Source organism: Carassius auratus, chromosome 35 (genome assembly GCF_003368295.1).
Source record: "Carassius auratus strain Wakin chromosome 35, ASM336829v1, whole genome shotgun sequence".
Taxonomy (NCBI): domain Eukaryota; kingdom Metazoa; phylum Chordata; class Actinopteri; order Cypriniformes; family Cyprinidae; genus Carassius; species Carassius auratus.
Genome location: NC_039277.1, coordinates 15840132 through 15853011, shown reverse-complemented (window position 1 = coordinate 15853011; position 12880 = coordinate 15840132). Strand labels below are relative to the sequence as shown.

Sequence of the window (12880 nt, the reverse complement as noted above, 5' to 3'; positions counted from 1 at the left end):
CGTTGAAGTCAAGTCTTGTGATTTACAAAGTGCTGCGGCCAAACTTTTTCGGGCGCAAGCTAGCTCACGTCCCATTGTAGAAAACATGACAGCCATACTGATATTTGGATTTAATTGGTTTCTTAACCATTACAAGGACAAAAACAAAGCTATCTGCACTGCCACATGAGTGAGCACATTGCTAATGTAGCTAGCTACATTTGCCAGTGAGTTTAGCCTGGCCTGGACTCTGGAAACTGAAGGTTTCTATCCGTTGAGGAGATCACTGTTGGTAAGCAGCTAATGCTAACACAGGATAAAGTTTAATAATTCAGCAGCTGGCAGTGTAAGAACAGGAATCGTTCTGTGCTGTTTTCACTTACTCACGGTGAGGTGTTGTTTATACGGAAGCTGCAAAGAATTCTGTTCACATCGCGGGCATGAAGGAATCCGTTCCCTCGAACTACCACCTCAAAGGATTCTGGGATAGAGGAAACACATTGTGTTTGATGTTAAATACATGGTGTTTCCTGATAAAATTCAGGGCTCAGTGGTAAGGATTTTTTCTACAGGCCCAGTGGGGCAAGGGTTAAAAGTTTTGTTTTTGTTTGGTCCAACATTTTCATTGGCCCTGCCAAAAAAAAAAAAAAAAAAGAAAAAAGAAACAGGTCTTTGCTTCAGGCCTGATGTCTGTTTACCTCCTGCACAAATACTTGAGGGCTCCACAGCGAGGATCTCTATACAGGATCTCTTCAGGATCTGAGGTAAGAAGAGACAAATGCATTTATATTTTAATGTTCTGTGCAAGACATACATGTCCTTTTTAAAGGAGCATGTCATTGCTAGTAGCTGTAACTTAAACTGAATTCCATCCGCTCACCGAATCAATGACGCCTTGCAGGGCTTCAAAGCCATCATTAACTGGAAAGACGTGATCTTTGCTGTCAGCTATTGTTGCCAGCTGCGACCAAATAAGAAATCATGAAAAAATGCTTCTGTATTCTTTTGTTCTTACATTGTATTTCAAATACTGGAAGATCAAGATTGTGGTGACATGCTCACAATGAATAGCCATATCATTCTGACCTCTGTGCAGATGCCACCTCACCTGGGTTTCATTAAAGTCTTTCACTCCAACGCAGTAAACAGAGGCTCCCAGCTGACGTGAGCGATCAGCCTGCCATTCGAACACAAAGAAAGGGATCAGAACAATGTATTGGGTTGCAAATATGGGGTCATTAGAGTCAGTTCACGTGAAATATCAGACTGTGCAAATATGATCAAGATAATGAAGGACACACAGTTTGAGAGAAAGAAGGTTTATTTTATAAATAGCTGCTCCGTTTGCGGGTAAAGTCACAGCTAAAGATTGCTGATTTGAAGTTCATTTTTTTTTCATGCTCAGGGGAGAGAATAGGAATAGGAAAATATGTCAGTTCTGTAAAAGTATCCAAGGTCTAGGCTCTCACCTCTCTGGCTGCCAAGTCAAATTCATTCTCGCGCAATTCTCCATCTGTCAGAGCAATGATGACACTCGCTGTGCGGTATCCTAACAGCAGAAAGAGAGAAACTAACAGTCACAGAACCTCTAAAACTGTACAGAGCATGAATAATTCAACAACTTTCCAGCATTGGAGATTTATTTACTAAAAATAGCTGTCTGTAATTTCTTAGAGTAGACTGAAAGAACATGATCAGAGCTGTTTTTGGTGTTTACCATGTACATGCAAATCCCCATGTTAACAAACTCTCACGTTTATTACTGACTTGTCTTTGTAAAGAAACATGTAGCTTTGGAGCCGCTGCTGTGAAGCTGTACCAGGGCTGTACTAAGGGGGTGCAACTGGTGTGCTCGATGAGGCCCAGCAGAAAACGGACCCCGGGGGACCGCCCTCCCTATGTGGCACCAGGCCCCACATCAGCTAAAGATGGGCCCGTACTGTACAATCATTTCCAGTGTGAATAAAGCACATCTTGCACAGTTTTCCGAAAAACCTAAAATTTGCATGTGCAAGTCTTCCACCCACGAAGTTCCCTCTCGCGTTGAGTTATTGAAATCGCTGTAGGCCATATTTCGTAAATATGACCACCTCTTAATTTAACTTTTGAAGTTGTTGTAGCACTGTTGAAAAGCATATATAGTAGACTATACTTTAAAAAAATCAATCAATCTAAAGTTTTAAAATGTCTGTTCAATGTCATCTGTCACCTTAGAAGCCATCTAAATGTGATAACGTACCATCTCCCGTTCCATAGTATATTTGCTCGCTTGCCTAAAAAACACATAGATATTTGTTTCAAATGACCAGTGCTTTTGTTCTTATTTACTTTATTGAAAGAGAAAAATTCTTACCTCTGAAAACCTTTGTGCATGAAGGTATCTCCACCTGGTTGGACTATCTGAAGTTCCTCCAGCCCAGCACGAATCTGATCCCTGGACATTGAATTTTTGCTGTTTGACATTTTGTACTGCTTTTTGTTTAACTAAATAATAAAACGTAGTTAACAAGATAGATAAAAATGTATGCAATTTTTTTTTTTGGACCAGCTAAGCCAGATCCAGCATTAGGCTTGGACCAGCATGGGAATGAGTGCGCCCTGCTCTTCTGGATTTGTGTAATAAACACAAGATACAAATAAAAGTGACAGCAGGTACACAGAAATCAAAGTCATCCAAGATATTCAGTCAGAGTTAGGTAGTATGAAATCACAGTATGTGCTCTGAACGCTTGCCTGTCTTCTGTCAGTTTCATCAAGATCCTTCCCTCCGTTGAAAAGACTATGAAGGACATACGGAGCTGGGGGCTGAAGACAGAGCATAATCGGTAAGATTTTCTTTTTTTAATTTACAGACCATTCATGATATTTATGCTGCAGTTGCGCTCAAGCTGACATTAATTGGGCCTAATATGTTTTCCATTATACTGTAGCGTTTTATTTCTTCTATACAAGCTGTCATGTCCTCAGTATTTCAATTGGCTTTGCAGTTTTTTAATTATATGTTGTGATATTTTTGGACAGTGGCTGGTAACTCAAAATTGTTTACTGCAGTGAAGATTTTTTTTTTTTTTTGACAATTTCATTTAAACCTCAACAGATTTAAATAGATTCTAATAATGTCAGTAAACTGATTGCAATAAAACAACAACAACTACAACAAAACTATGCAACGTGAGTTTCTTCCAGAATCACCTGATGAACTTGTGTGCAAGGTGATCAACAAAGTAGTAGATCTCATTCCAGTGGTGCTGTACACTTCCAGACCTGAGAATGAAGACGGGTTATGTCAATGAAAATACAGATTTATGCATTAAGGATAAAATAACCACGCAGTCGTCCACAATTTTTTTCATTCAGTAAAAAAGTGACTAAAAATGTATATTAATTACATTAGGTAAAATATCAACCCTTTTCACAAAAATACTAACTTTTCTTCATATTTGCTTAGTGAGTGTTTTAGTGATTTTATTGGACACACTATATCAGACAAAGTAAAGGTATGTTCCTCTTTTTTAGTGTTATTTATTATTTTAAACAAATTAAGTTTTTTCTGAAAATGTATTTTTTCGTATTTTGCTTAAGCGTGTTTTACCTTTTTTTTTTTTTTGGACACACGTCACTTACTTTGATATTTTGACATCTAATCCAATGACATTCATTAAGTGTTGCTTAAGAGTCCAAATACATTCTTAGGCCACTGTAAAAGAAATCAACAACTTGGAAGCATAGAAAGTAATGGAATTAACACATATAATGGATTTTGCACAGTTTTTCAGTGCAAGGGGTAATGCCGGTGAATCTTAAAGGTATGATTTCGTCAAAAACACCTTGTGCCTCATTGACACATTGGGAAAGAGCATCACAAGACATCACGGATCTCAGAAGGTGCGACATTTATGACTGCAGTCTGAGACATTACATCATCGGCCACAGTAATGTACCGACCCTAGTTTTGAGAAGAAAAAAAAACTCTTTCACATGATGACTTATGTGATGGACATAAGGATTAATCTGCTTGTATGTTGTGGTGGTGATTCTTCACTGAAATGACACCCCCCTGATTTAAGGATTATTTCAAGATTCATTGCAGATTTACATAGCAGTATGTCCTTGTCCACAACAGTCTTAGAAGTAGCTTCTGAAACAGAGAATGATATCTGAGCAGCTAGTAACTAACTCTGTTAAGTGGGCTTCTTTAATGGCTCAGCTTGTGTAATAGTTCATCTGGCCGAGCAATTGTGGTGGAGACAAATCAAAAAAGAATGCTAGGCTTACGTAAGCGACGTCAAAGCCATCCAAAGTCAGTATAAGCTTTCCTCCGTGCACATCCACCCCCACAAACACACCAGTGCTGCTAATTCTGTCTTTAGAAATTCAACAGATGGTGATGCACGTTTATATTTAGAATTCATTTTTATGTAGATATGGACAAGACCAGACCTTTCAAGATCCAGACCAAGACTAAATCGTCTCTGTGTTTAATTTCAGACAAAGATGTAATTCAAGAACCATGAAAGGCCATGCATTTCAATGAACTGGTAAAAAAAAAAGAATAGAAAGACTGAACTTATTACGGCATTCATTTGAAACACTGGGTCATTTTTGTACAGTGGTCATTTAGAACTATGGATTTCTTGTAAATTCTCTGTAATACGTCACCAACCTTTAGTTGAGGTCATTATCACCTTTATTGCTTTTGAAAGAGGTTGATGTTTTGTCTGGGACCATAATCCAAGAGGCAGATCCAAGCCAAAGTTTATGTCTAAGACCCAGTCCACATTCTTTTACTGTAAATAAAAGACTACAGATGTATATGAATCACAGTCATTCAATTAGAAATGAATTTATTTGAACATTTTGACAAGTGGGAAGATCAAGACCATCTGAGTCTCGAGGTGTTTTCTGTTGGTCCAGAAAGCTGGCTGTCCATTTTAATGAGACAAATAATTTTTTTTTCTCAATGTATTTCAGAACCACTTGCCAATCTTGTGTCTGAGACCATAAACTGAGAAATATCAACATTGTGCTTGTACTCTGCACTGTTCCAACAGGAAATTAAACTTACATTGTGAGTTAATTCTTTGCAATCATCACTGAAAAGACTTTCCTATTGTCTGGACTGTTGTCCTGCACAGCGATGGCATTGTTTTAACCCGAGATTTGCATGCATATTAAATGAATGTACTCTAAATTCATCAAAGGGTTTTCACTGTTCACATGTCTTTTCTCTGAGTTTATCTTTGTTTTAAATGAAGAATATTACCGGCATGACTAAACAATGGCATACATTCTCCTCTTCTCGCTACCTCTGTCTCTTTCTCATTTTCATTTGATTTGTGTTCAGATGCAAACTCTGCCTCAAAACAACTCTGTAAGACTTTGGAACATCTGGCCCTGCTGGTGAAAAGGTTCAGCACATGAGAAATCCAAACACCCCTGAACGCTATCCTCAGATACCCTTACCTTCACCTCATGATAGGCGCATCAAAATTCTGCGCTTTTCAATGGAATAATGAGCCTAAAATCATTTCAGATTTTTGTATTTGTCTTGAGCTGAATATATTAAATATTATAAGCAACCAAACCCAGGGCAAACCATCATTAATAGAGCCAGACAAAGGAAAATAATCCTTTAAATCCAAAATATCCCGCAACCATAGTGTAATCTGTAAGAACTCTCATAGTGTATTTTTCAACACTTTTAAAAGCAGACTTTAGTATGCAGTTTTTTTTTCTGCTTCTTTTTTGTCTTTGCCAATCTCTTTCCGTTTTCTGGAGGTGGGTTGTTATCCTCATAGTTACTATTTTATTCTAAATGGTTCCATATGCATCCACATAGCTGTTAAAAAATGCAAAAGAAGATCTAGTACTGCAGCACAGTTCTGTGGATTTGGGCTGTATAAGCGGATCATGTATAATTTAGTGTAAGTATATACATATGAGATGACCGTGTATATGTTTTCATGCTTTCTCACAAAAACTGCCAAGGTGATACAGGAGCTAACCCTCTAAAACACCTACAATATGCTGCAGAGAATAGAAATGTTAGGTATATTATTACATTTCACCTTCCTATTGCAGATGGATAATGCCAGATATATGGGCGCATTCAAACCTTATGATTCACACTTGATTGGCAGCAGCAAGAGCATGAAAGACTGTAATGATGCTCCATGCTGCCTGATCTGTCTCGTGGGAGACCTAAGCTATGAATGCCTGCTTGACTTTTGGCCATCTAACCAGCAAGATTCTCAGGTGTCATTTCACAAGACACTCTCAAAGCTAATGGTAATAATAATAAAAAAAAGAAACAAACAAAAACAAAAACAAAAACTCACTTGTCCAGCACAAAGTAAAGGTCAAATCCTCCGTAGCATGAGGACCCAGCCTCCCAGCGTTCATAGCTCTGTCCAGCACAGTGGCTGAGCCCCAGGATAAACATCACAATCAAGACTATAAGCAGCCTTTCACCTCCACGCCAGTCCATGGACATTATTCCAGTCTGGTAATTGCAAACTTCCAAAAGTCAATGGCAATTCCCAGCAAAGCCTGAAACCAAAACATCCAAGTTCGGTGGAGATGATTTCCTCTGCAGCCCCTGTAGTCTCTGATCCATCCAGGTTGGAGCAGGTCTGGTCTCAGTGACGGTGCATGTCTGTGGCAGAGTCCCAGAGCTCCAGTCAGACCGGCCTGAATCACTCCCTCACAAAAGACACACGCTCAAATAGCTCTAATACAGCTTCTGCTGCTGTGCTGCCACAGATGTGTCTCAGGCTTTTAGAAAAGCTGGCCCTCAGTGTGCCCTTGAGGCATATGTTGAACGTGACTCGAGTTCATTTGAAAACTTCATAAAATAATTTTATTCTGTCTGGTGTTGTCTGTATCTCTGTGAAACTGGGGATTTATCTTGAATAGGAAAGGGGAGTGACATGGATACTTTATGAAAAAAACGTGGAAAACAGTTTTACTCTCTCACTCTGTTGCTCTCTCATTTCCAAAATGGTCTTTTTGTTGAAGGTATTTTTCTTATCTACTGCCACAGTGTGGTGACTTTCATAAATTCATTGGTAGCAAAGAATTGTTTATTCCTGTAATCATTGTTTGTTTTCTTGCAAGAGGAAATTTTCTACAAATTATTTTAATTTAAATAATAATTATTTATTTTAAAAAAAAATATATAAAAATTAATAAACATTACTGCATTTTTTTCCTTAGAATAAATAAAGAATCCTGAATTGATTATTCTTATGAACCAGTTCTTTTCAATCAACCAAAAACATGTTCCTTGTGTAACCCATGTTCCCTGAATAGTGAACGAGCCACTGTGTAGCATGAATGCAATGGGAGTGGTGCTGAATGTCTGAAAAGCATGTATGAAATCGTGCCAATCCATTGGCTGATGACGCAGACTACTCCTCAACAGTGCTACATCACTCACCAAATAATAATGAGCACATCATCTACTCCACTGATTCTCTTCTGAAAAAGCCTCTTCACAGTGCAAGAAGCTTGGCAGTGATTGCTGTGTGTTTTTATCTATTCAGGGAACATGGGTTACACAAATAATCTGAGACATTCCCTTTCCCAGGTTCACTCAACACTGTGTAGCAGTGATGTAATGGGAATGATAAACCACACATGCCAAGCTAACCACTGCTGCATCTGGCATAAAGAGTAATAACCAAACTAAACTCAGATGACTGATTCATGTAAAAAGGGCCTGGGAACCAGCAGCCACATCCTATTCCAGGTGGTAAAACCTGATAAAAAGTGTGCGGGGAGGACCACCCTGCAACAACACAAATATCTTCCAAAAGGCATTGAGTACTGCGAAGCAAAGAGGTCCACCTATGGCTCATCAAAAAGACTCCAAATCTGATGACCGGAAGTAGGGGACTCGAGTCAAGTTTGACTTGTACATGGACATGACTTGTACATGTGTGACTCCCACCTCTGTTGATCTGGCATCTAGTACTTTGACCTGAGTTTCACACCACATGTATAAGCTTAAGCAGCACTTTTTTTTGGTGGCCATGTTGACATGTTTGCGAGGGTCCACCTATGCACATTTTGTCATTAGAATAGTACTTAGAGAATAGTACATATAGTACAAATAGTTCTTCATGCACACCAATCGATTTTTATGACCTTGCATATTTTGCACCTGCAGGTCACACATGATTTGCTTTTGCATTAATCAGTTGTTCCACAATTGGTGGCAACAATGGCCCTGGCAGAAACTAAAAAATCTAAGCCCCTGGACTAAGAAAATACTTTTTATTTATTTAAGTGCTCTCAATACGTTAAGGCAAGCAATTAATTTTTTTAATTAAAACTTATTTAGTGCAATTAATGCAGGGGCGGAGCTAGGGTTGCCCCCCCCCCCCCCCCATTTACAACTGTTGCTTCTATCTCTTTTTTTCTTAACAAGAATTGCGTTTAAAACATCTTTACAGCCATATCAAACTGGAGACTTTGAGGCGCACACTCTAACTTTGCCTCAGAGTCAGACATTAGTCAAACGAGGATGGAAAAGATTAAGATGACGAGGAAGTTTCAGTAAAACAACAGTGAACTGCGTTCAGATGAGATCTTGTCAGGTCATACAGTATGTCAGTAAAAACTAATTTTCCCGTCTTGTCAGCCATTATATTGTGCTCGTGGCCTGAGCTCTTCAATACAAACACTATTGTGGTGGTGCATGCTGTATCATTTCATATCAAAACGTGAATGAAACTACGAGCAGGCAGTGTTGTAGTTATGTCATCAGTTAACAAAAAGGCAATTAAAGCTGCCTTAGAACTGTGCATGCATGCAAGGATTTGTTTTATGAGTCACATTTAAGAACATATTTCTGAAATGGTTTTCAAAACTGTCCCGAACACCTCAGCACTGTCTGCCTCATCCAACACACCTGATTCAACTTGTCAGCTCATTAGTAGAGACTTCATGACCTGAAGTTGGTCAGAAAAGTAAAGAGTTGAGAAAACTCTTTATTGTTCAGGAGCAGCTCTTAAATCAGCTAAAAACCCAATAACCCTGCTACTGTGATGTGTTGATCCAAGAACTAAAGAAAAACAAAAAGAGGAACTTTTGTAACTTTAAACATTCATCTAAATTTAGAATTTAGTGTTTAATAACTTTATTAAATTTCTGTATATTTCCTACTTGCTGAAGGGCACTGGTAGGTACAAATACATTTATTAATAGGTTTACATGAAGATTGTTTTAAGTTTACGTAAATTAGTTGTTATTTTTTAAAGTCTAATAAATGTTAAAATTGATATATAAACTGTTGAATGGCTATAGTAAAAAATGATTTCATAGACACATTAGTATTGGTATCAGTAATTCTTCAGCCATAAAAAAGATGCCATTTAACAAATTTAAAAAATATTTTATGTTTTTGTTGTTTCTACAATAAGTTGAATATAAAATGTGAAATTATTCCAATATAAAAGTATATTTAAAAACTTTAATGTTAGGTTGGATAAACAGCGATTAATTTCGATCTAACAGTTCTTAATGTTCTAAGGTCTAAGAGACTGTGAAATCATACAGGAAGAAGAAGCCAGGCAGTTTAGTTTGTGGCAAAACTTTTTTTAGTGCTTGCATATTGTTATCTTTTACTAGGCTACCTATGATATTTCGTTCACAGAAAGTGTAACTGAAATGCCATTACAATATGATTAATTAAAACATTTCAATTTTCCATTTTAAAGTCATGTACTGTATTTCGTCATTGAGGATTTATGAATAATATTATGTAAAAATCTTGTGACACCTATAACCATTTAACATGACCTGTTTCCCGTCAGATATATTAAAAAAAGATTGATTAATTAACAAGACCCATAGTCTATCTGAAGGATTCTACTTTTGTTCATATTTATGCCCAAGGTCCCCAGATACCATAGCATTTTGCCCAGTATCAAAAGTCTTGAATTTGTTTCATTCATGTAAATATGTTTAATATTATTTGTTAATTTTGCAGTTACTTTATGACCTGGTCACAAAGTATGTCACAAACAAATAGGCTGCTAATTTGCATTTCTCAGAGTGTGGCCTATAAGCTGCCGTGTCCTTAGATGCATGAGGCTACCAAAGCACTCCAGCAGGTGTGGTTTTCTGCTAGCCATCTGGTCTCACTCCATTACCGGTTGAAAAATGCAAGGTCCTCCTTCATGGTCTCTCACAAGGTCATCTTGGGTCGTCCTTTTTTTCTCCAGTCTGCTAGCATCCAGTCTAACACTTAGTGAGCCATTCTGTGGGAGCAGTGCATGGAGGCGCCTTTTACAGATGGTCTCTGTGGAAGGTCTGACTTCTCCCTGACTTGTTGATTTTTCACAAAGTCATTTTGTTTGATTCCAAGGTTTCAGTTTCTTCTCTTGGGAAGTCTTTAACTGCCAAGTTTCCCTGCTGCAAAGGACTTGTTTTTGAGCATAATTTTCCTGCTTTGCCATATTTTCTTCAGCTGATTAAAGGCTGTTCCAGCTTCTCGCATGTGGCAATTAAGTTCCTGTTTCAATGTCCCTACTTCTACTGATGGAGCTGCCAAGATAAGTACAATTCTCTACCTCTTCTGCCCTGTTATTGTCTACGAAGACCTCTCTTGAGATTGGGTGGTTGCCTTGTGGCATATTCTTGGTATTCTTTTCCATTGATGGTCTGGCCGATGTTTTAAGCATAACTGCTGATGTTGTCCACAAGTAGCTGCAGATCCTGGATGTTGTTTGCTAATGCTGCTAGATCATCAGGGAAGTCTAGGTCTGACAGTTTCCGTCCCTCCAGCCATTCTATCCCCTTGCCAGTGGCAACATTCCTCACCACACAATCAATAGTGATAGTGAATAGTAGGTGGATATAGATCCTTGCCTAGCACCGGTCACCACCTCAAACCAGTCACTATATCCATCTTCAGTCCTCACTCTGCATTTGGATGTGTTGTAGATATCCTCAATGGACCCCATGACTTTTGGTGGGATGCCGTAGGTAAACAGAATCTTCCAGAGTGATGACCTGTGCACACTGTCGAACGCTTTGGAGAAGTCAATTGAGTTGACAGCAAGAAGTACCTGGAGTTCTCCACACTTTTCAACAATTCTCTGCAGCGTGACGATTTGTTCCATGCAAGATCGTTTTGGCTGGAAACCAGCTTGTTCTTCACTTAGCTCAGAGTCTACATTGTCACACATTCCATTGAGGTAAAACTTGAAATAGACTTTTCCAGGAATTGAGAGTTCCATACATGGTTGCACAGCCTGGACATCCAGTACCCCAAAGACTTGTTGCTCTTGAGGCTGGAGATGGCATTGCGGATTTTGTCCACCGAGAAGTCAGATGTATCAATGGTAAGTACCTGAAGTGGGTCTTCCACAGACATGGCAGACAGGACTCAAGCCAGCTAATGTTTTGCTTAAAGGAAGGCATCATCCAAAGTCTGATAGATCCAAGCAGCATGATGTAGCCTATGATAAAATCCAGCTTCAGATCTACACCCTCATGCGCAGAGACACTTTTCCCCAGTTTTCTCAAATCATCAGTTTAAAGAAAACTTCCTAATAGCAAAAATCGAAATGCCTCGACACTCATATAAACTCGGATTTCCCACTTTTTTTTTCTTTAGATTTGCGAGATATATACTTTTTTTTTTAACTGATAGCATAGGCTAGGCTACATAAATGAGGTTGTCAAATTTTGAGGAAAAAATGCTTAGGCTACTATTTTTCTCAGAATTGCACCTTTATGTCACCCAAATCTGACTTTAGCTATAATTGTTAGGAGAAAGTCAGAATTGCGAGAATTGGGCTATATAAATGGGTCATTATACGAAAACGTGCCATTTCCCACTTTTAATGTTTGATTTTCAAATTTCTGTTTTGAAAATCTTTAAGCCCCTTTTTGGATTAAGTAGATCCTTACCTCTCAGGAAAATGTGCCGTGCCATCTCAGGCTATCTTATTTTTTTCATTTTTTTCATTTAACTAATTTAAATGTGTGTTTTTGGTCAACCCTGTTACCAACATATTAATTACTTTTTGAAAAGGTTTTAAATACATGTATAGAACAAATCTGATATACTGTGGAAGATATACTCCCCCTTGTTACATTAAGAGTGTTTGTGAATTGAGAATATTGAAAGTTTTATTTTTTTAAGGGGATGAATACATTCATTTCCAAATTACACTCTCCCAGCATCTTCTGTTTTAAGAAAAATGTATGGAAACAAAAATTAAACACCTCAATTCAGTTTTGAGTGGATTATTAGCCTCTCTTACTAAACATTTACAATTAATTGATTACATTTTTATTTAAATTTTTTAAGTTATATTAGAATATTATACAAGTAACAGGGTTGACACATCAGTTACAGGGTTGACAACAGCTACCGTATTGATTATACTGCTTGTTTGAGTTACAATTATGGTTGTAATGGAGTCTTAATTGGACATTCATAAACCTTTAATTCAACATGACTAATCAGCATATTATGTAGACGGCTCTATTGAGATATTTTAGCATAAAAATGATGAAAAACCGAAACTTATCTGTTTGCATGAACTTTAACTTTAAAATGTTTTAACTGTTGCCCCGCCTTCTACTTCTCAAACCTCATACTTTCTATGATATTGTGCTGAGAAAACACAGATTTACCCATTCTGTGTTGGTAGTGGCGTGTACCACAGTTTGCTTTGCCAATTGAGAAACTTGATTGGTAAAAGGTTTGCCAGAATATACCCTGACCCAGATCTATCCCGTTAGTGAAGCATTGGTTTCCACACTGGTTTCATTAAATAAATAAATAAAGGAAATTATTATTTTAAAAGATTCACGAATAAGAATCATCTGTTCACGAATTGGATCGTGAACTTGCATTACCGAGCCAAAGATGATACTGAAC

The 12880-nt window shown here is 37.9% G+C and overlaps 1 pseudogene; it reads right to left on the bottom strand.

Moving 5' to 3' along the window:
- Nucleotides 1-212: 212 nt before the first annotated feature.
- On the bottom strand, nucleotides 213-6868 carry LOC113053931 (anthrax toxin receptor 1-like; annotated as a pseudogene).
- Between the last annotated feature and the right edge of the window lie 6012 nt (nucleotides 6869-12880).